A 7,134-nucleotide genomic window follows, 5' to 3' on the forward strand; every position below is an offset into this window, starting at 1 on the left:
TGGGGCAGGGGGAGCAATAGGTTAGGTACAGTGCCGGATTTACGTATAAGCTAAACAAGCTATAGATCAGGGCCCCACTCTCTTGGGGCCCCCCAAAAAAATGTAAAGGGAAAAAACACCTGGATGTACATTTCCAAAATATATGATAAAAGGTAAAGGGACTCCTGACCATTAGGTCCATTCGTGGCCGACTCTGGGGTTGTGGCACTCATCTCGCTTTAGTGGCCAAGGGAGCTGGCGTACAGCTTCCAGGTCATGTGGCCAGCATGACAAAGCCGCTTCTGGCGAACCAGAGCAGCGCATGGAAACGCCGTTTACCTTCCCGCTGGAGTGGTGCCTATTTATCTACTTGCACTTTGATGTGCTTTCGAACTGCTAGGTTGGCAGGAACAGGGACCGAGCAACGGGAGATCACCCCATCGCGGGGATTTGAACCGCCAACCTTCTGATCGGCAAGCCCAAGAGGTTCAGTGATTTAACCCACAGCGCCACCTGCGTCCCATATGATAAAAAACAAATAAAATAAAACCTACATACAGCAACAGTGTTTTGTGTTGTGTAGGCTCCTACGATGTAAATAATGGGCCCTGCCTGCTAGCCTGCTCCTAAAATATCACTGGTTTGTTCATTTCTATATATAGGGTGCCTACATTCTGCATGGACTGGTTGCACAGCAACATGTGCCAATGGCTTTAGATACCTATTAGGGTCATAAATTACCATATAGCATATATTCAACACAAAAAAACAGTGACAATTTGTTGTTGACAAAGGGCAGCTGGACATGTAAAGGGCCCCATTACCTTCAGTAGCTTAGGGCCTCATCAAACCTCAATCTGGCCCTGGTTATGTATCATTTGCAGACTGAAAGCAAGAACCACAGTAAACACCAAACAATTCACCGCATCAATTTCTGCTCCAGAGACGGGATGAATAAGCGAACCTCAGCAACTTCCAAGCCCATTTCCATTTCTGATGAATTCCCTTTAAAGCGAAACACTCCCCTCCGCACAATTGCATTGAGTCAAAATCCCCTTTCCGCACCTTCCTCGCTGTAGATGGAGCTGTTGCACCAAGAGGCTTCGAGAACTCAGACTGTGAATCCTTTCGTTCATGGCGCTAAATGCTGTGCGCTTTCGCTTTCCTCTCCAGAGGACAAAAAAAGGCAATGTGCGACTGACTGTCCGCGGACTGTGAGGAAGAGAAAACTCATCATTGTTAGCTAACCTTAAAGCCTCTTAAAGTTCTTTCACTCCAGGCATGGCTGCAAGGGCAACAGTTCCTGGCCTTTATGCCAGCAGGACTCGCCTTGCCACTCAGCTGTCGCAGGTGGTCATCCGAGGTTGCATTTTAAGGGATTAGTAGTTCTTCTACAGCAGGAGATGGAAGGGACTTTTCCTACTAATATTTATTTCTCCAGTTTACAAAACTCTAAATATGGAATCTGCAAAATGCAAGAGGTAGAAAAAGAGAAGCACAAAAGGGCTGGGGAGCAGGACCGTGGAAAGCACTCAGTGAGATCAGTTACAAAATTGGAAGCTGCAGTTAGTGCCAAATGCTGCAGCATGATCGCTGCCAGAGGCAGGCCTAGCCAGCATATAACACCCGTGCTCTTTTATTGTTGTTGTTGTTTAGTCGTTTAGTCGTGTCCGACTCTTCGTGACCCCATGGACCAGAGCACGCCAGGCACTCCTGTCTTCCACTGCCTCCCGCAGTTTGGTCAAACTCATGCTGGTAGCTTCGAGAACACTGTCCAACCATTTCGTCCTCTGTCGTCCCCTTCTCCTTATGCCCTCCATCTTTCCCAACATCAGGGTCTTTTCCAGGGAGTCTTCTCTTTGTCGGAATCCAAGCCAAAAGAGCAGAGCCCCCAGCTTAGCTCTTAGTCCAGAGGAATTTGGCCACCCTCCAGGTGCCCGGCTTGATTCCTTATGACCTCCCGTCTGCGACTCCCGGCAAGATCAAGGGAGGTCTCCAATTGGCGATTCTCCTCAGCGTGAAGGAGAACACACCACTCCTCCCACTCCCATCTCCAGGGGGGGGGAATGAGACAGACAGAAATATATCTACATGTCTTTATTTCTGTCTTTCAGCAGTACAGAGAAAACATGTCTGCACACTCTGCTTCCCACTGCAGAGAGAGAATAAACTCCACCCATGTACTTCCAGTACAGGGTCATGTGCTGCTCTGAGGTAACATCCGGCTCTCAGAGCACTTTACAGACTGTGCCTGGTTCCCACGGTACAATCCAATATCACCCACATCCTGTTTACCATTCCAGCCACCTGGTGCTTGCTTCTGCATTGCTCCTTTTTCGTAACATCCTCCCCCAAAAGAATCAATGCGTGTTGCAGCAAGCAAAGCATGATCCAGAGAAGAAAACAAACAGTTGTTATACACATAACACTCCCCTGTTGTTTCAGTTCCACCCTTGGAACTCCCCGCCACTGGTTTCCCCAGTGTACCTCTCTGGTTGTCTGGTTTCCAAGGAATGAGTGCATCTGCATTACCTTGGCTAGCAACTCTCTGTTGTGTCTTTGTCTCTGACTTAGACACAGCTCCAACCTGTCCTCGGTTGTTTACAACAGCAACACATGCAACAGCTAAGTTAGCAAACTCTTTTGAGTACCTCTTGGGTGGTTGACCCTTTGTAACTCTCTCAGACCTACGTATGAGGTGCTGATCCTCTCTGCTCACTGGTCCAGTCTCAGGACTCTTTGGAGAACTAGTTCCAATGGTAAACAGTGGTTCATCCTTCAGTTGTGAAGGCCTATCTATTGTGTGAGACTTCCTCTCAATGACTGTGACAACTGAGCTCTCCGAGCTATCAGTGTCAGCACTTTCATCACAGCTGAAATCAGTGAAATCATCATCATCTGAATCGTCCTCAGTGGGAAATGTGTGTACTATCACTCTCTCCTGTTCACGAGCACTCTCTAGAAATTTTGTGAGAATCACCTGACCAGATTCAGACAAAATTACTCTGTAGAGACCCTTTTCATACCCCACAAAAATGCCTCTGGCATTCTTTACTCCACCTGGAGCTTCTGTTCTCACATGAGACCCAAAAACCTTGAAATGGGCAACAGAAGGTTTTCTGTGGAACAGTTTCTCAAAAGGAGAACTTCCCAACTCTTTTGAAACCTTTCTCATTTTCGTATAACAGTACGACATCAGAGACTCGGCCCAGTACTCATGTGGCAGATGTGAACTAAGCAATTGCGCTTCCATCCCCTTTTGCAAATCTCTGTTCACCCGTACACAGACACCCCTGTTCCACGCTTCCGCTGAAACAGAAACCTTGTGTCTTATTCCCTTCTTCTGCAGGAACCTCTGGAAATCCTGTAAAAGAAAAATCTGCTTCTCATCTGTGAATAGACAATCAATGTTAGCATCATGCATACTCTTAACTTTGTCACAAAACTCCTGAAACCTCTCCAAGGCTTCCTTTGGCTTTCTCAACACATAAACCCAGACATAGTTAGAGAAATGATCCACACACACAAGATAATATCTTGCATTGCCTCTAGATGGTTCTAGAGGACCAATCACATCAGCATACACCCGCTGAAATGCCCTGTTGACTCCGGTCTTCTTCTTGCTCACACCTGCAAGAGAAACTAGGTTAGACACAGATGAATTACATTCCATGTAATCACTTTGTGCAAAAGTCAACAAATATAGTCCATCCTTCTGTTTGGCTGAAAGAAATAACTCTCCATCTTTGTAGATCTCGCAGCTCTCAGCATCGTAGGACAATTTCAGTCCTCTCTTTGCAATCTGCGAAACACTCAGCAGATTGAACTTCAATTCAGGAACCAAGTAAACATTGTTTATTGTCAAGTCCAGACTCTTAAGATAGACAGTCCCCACGCCGGCCGCTTCTAGCTCCTGACCATTGGCCTGTGTCACAGTGAAGCTTTGCTTCTTAAACGTTGAAAAGAGTTCTCTGTGTGGGGACATATGAAACGTGCATCCAGTGTCAATAACAAACGAGTTCCCAACATCTGGCGTGGTTCCTTTCGCCATCAAAGCTTTTCCAGGTTTCACCGAAGTCTTGGTGTGACCTTTGCCTGACGCCTCAGGCTTTGCTGAGCGGCCCTTCGCTCCTTTTGGCTGACGTGGCTTCTTACAGTTCCGCTGAAGATGCCCAGCCTGTCCACAATTGTAGCATCGGACAGCGTTCAAAGCTAGAGCCTTTTCTCCAGTAGCTTCATCTGCGGGGGAATTAGAACTCCGTTCCTCCCTCCCCCGGTCCTTTACTTCCAGTGCAGCATGCCGGCTGTGTTCATCTAGAACCACGGCACTCAGGGGCACTCCCCCCTTCTTGGCATCCATGCTGAATCCAAGGGTCAGCTTTACACTCAATCTCAAGCCAGCTTTCACTTTTCAAGCCAGTAAACCCCAAAAGTTCTCTTCTGTTTACTGCTTTTTACAGGCAGGCAAACTTTACGCTGTTTTCAAAACCCTTGCACAGCTGCGCAGATACACTTTCGATTTCCCAGGCTCTTTTTTAGGCCACTCAGTAACTGGCAGACGTTGCCTAGCAACCTGCTCAGGACGGAACTCCTTATCTAAACCACAGGAATTCCTGGTATGCAAGCTTGCTCTTTCAGAGCTGTTTTTCTTACGCAGCTTGTGAACCAGAAAATAAATCTTTCTGCGTTCATTCTCTCTTGCCCGACATGCAGCATACCTTCTCTGGCTCCGTTGCCTTGGAATACACTCCTCTCGGTGTCCAGCTGTCTGTTCTGTTTAGCCTCTGGCTGCAGGCAGACGCTTTTCTTTATCTCCTTAGGTGCAGAGGATGGCAACGATTCATCGACCTCTCACCTCTCATGCAGATTCTCATAGATCAGATAACCACCGGTCTGCTACCAGTTGTCGGAATCCAAGCCAAAAGAGCAGAGCCCCCAGCTTAGCTCTTAGTCCAGAGGAATTTGGCCACCCTCCAGGTGCCCGGCTTGATTCCTTATGACCTCCCGTCTGCGACTCCCGGCAAGATCAAGGGAGGTCTCCAATTGGCGATTCTCCTCAGCGTGAAGGAGAACACACCACTCCTCCCACTCCCATCTCCAGGGGGGGGGGAATGAGACAGACAGAAATATATCTACATGTCTTTATTTCTGTCTTTCAACAGTACAGAGAAAACATGTCTGCACACTCTGCTTCCCACTGCAGAGAGAGAATAAACTCCACCCATGTACTTCCAGTACAGGGTCATGTGCTGCTCTGAGGTAACATCCGGCTCTCAGAGCACTTTACAGACTGTGCCTGGTTCCCACGGTACAATCCAATATCACCCACATCCTGTTTACCATTCCAGCCACCTGGTGCTTGCTTCTGCATTGCTCCTTTTTCGTAACACTCTTCTCATGAGGTGGCCAAAGTGTTGGAGCTTCAGCTTCAGGATCTGTTCTTCCAGGGAGCACTCCGGGCTGATTTCCTTCAGAATGGATAAGTTTGATCTTCTTGCAGTCCATGGGACTCTCAAGAGTCTCCTCCAGCACCATTCTTTCCCTTTAAAGGTACAGGTAAAGGGATCCCTGACCATTAGGTCCAGTCATGGCTGACTCTGGGGTTGCGGCGCTCATCTCGCTTTATTGGCCAAGGGAGCTGGAGTACAGCTTCCGGATCATGTGGACAGCATGACAAAGCCGCTCCTGGCGAACTGAAGCAGCACATGGAAATGCCGTTTACCTTCCCACCAGAGTGGTACCTATTTATCTACTTGCACTTTGTGCTTTCGAACTGCTAGGTTGGCAGGATCCAACCTAGAAAGGATCCAACCTAGGTCCAACCTAGAAAGAAATCACTTCTTTCCCTTTAGGTGGCAGCAAAGCTCAGGACATAAATGGATCCTAATTCCAATATTAGCTTTTTGCCTGCGGCAAGTCCAAGTTGTACGTAGTAATTACTAGAGCTGTCACCCAATTAAAGAAATCTTAGCCAATTAATCATGCGATTTTTAAAAAATAGCACGATCCTAGCAGCAGTGTTAGCTGGTAAAATGCGGCTGGCTGATGCGACCATTAGGTGGATTTGTGGCTGATTGGTTGCTTCCATCTAGTCTGTCCGCATTTTGCGGGAGCGATTCAAGCATGCACTGGCCGGCGCTTTGGGCTTGTGCAATTAGTGCATTAAAGTGCTCTGCTATCCTAGCTCAACATCAATTAATCGACCCGATTGGCTAAATGTTGCTCTTCTAATAATTACTAATGTTCTTCCATCTTGTTTATTCTCTGGCCATCGTCTTCTAGAAAGCTAAACACAAACAATTTTAATTAGATCAGCAGCAAAAAAAATAAAAAAATAAAAAATCTGGGAAACAATAAATGCTCTGATCTTGCAAATGGGACATAAACTTCAACGTAAAATTTGCCAATTTAGCAACGTTTTCTAACTGGTTAATAAATGAAAGTGTGAAATTAGCACAATATTTTAGATGTGTCCCATTTGCGAGCTGTGAAGGATGTGAAACACTTTCAGCCCATTCCAGAGTGGGGTTGGGGGCTTAAATATTTCCTCCAGGCTGGCAGGTTTATTTTTGCAGGGCCCCACTATCATTCAGAGCTTTCTTGTTTTAAAATGGTCTCGCTCCTTTGGTCTTGCTTTTAAACATGTGTTCTTCCCCACAGTGCTATTTCTCTGAAGAAAGAGGTGCCAGAACTCACCACGAACTCATCCCTTGTTTTCTTAGAATGGCAAGGGCACCCACCTGAGAGGTGCCAGAACTGAGTTCTGGCAAGTTTCCACTGGGGGAAAAAGCCCTGCTTTCCCACCGTCAGCAGTGATATTTTTAATTTTTGGTCCGTTCACACCCAGAAGTGTTGCATCTCCAATGAATCTGAGGAAGGGAATAAAGGAGGAAGGAGATGCTCATTGTTATAAGAATTTTAAGGACATATGTATATGTGTGTGTATTATATGGTATATACAATAAATGTTCATAAATGTACCAAGCAAACACATACATAAATCTATGATCCACATGTCTGTAACCCACAGAAAAAGTCCTGAAACCATTTTGTCTCTCTCCAAATTTACCTCAAATATTTCTCTGCAAGGTTGAAGGAAATGCGAAGCCTCCCCATTGTCTCTTTGTTCACAATCCTACCTCAAGGGCACATTAA

The sequence above is a fragment of the Podarcis raffonei genome, chromosome 1 (assembly GCF_027172205.1).
Source record: "Podarcis raffonei isolate rPodRaf1 chromosome 1, rPodRaf1.pri, whole genome shotgun sequence".
NCBI lineage: Eukaryota > Metazoa > Chordata > Lepidosauria > Squamata > Lacertidae > Podarcis > Podarcis raffonei.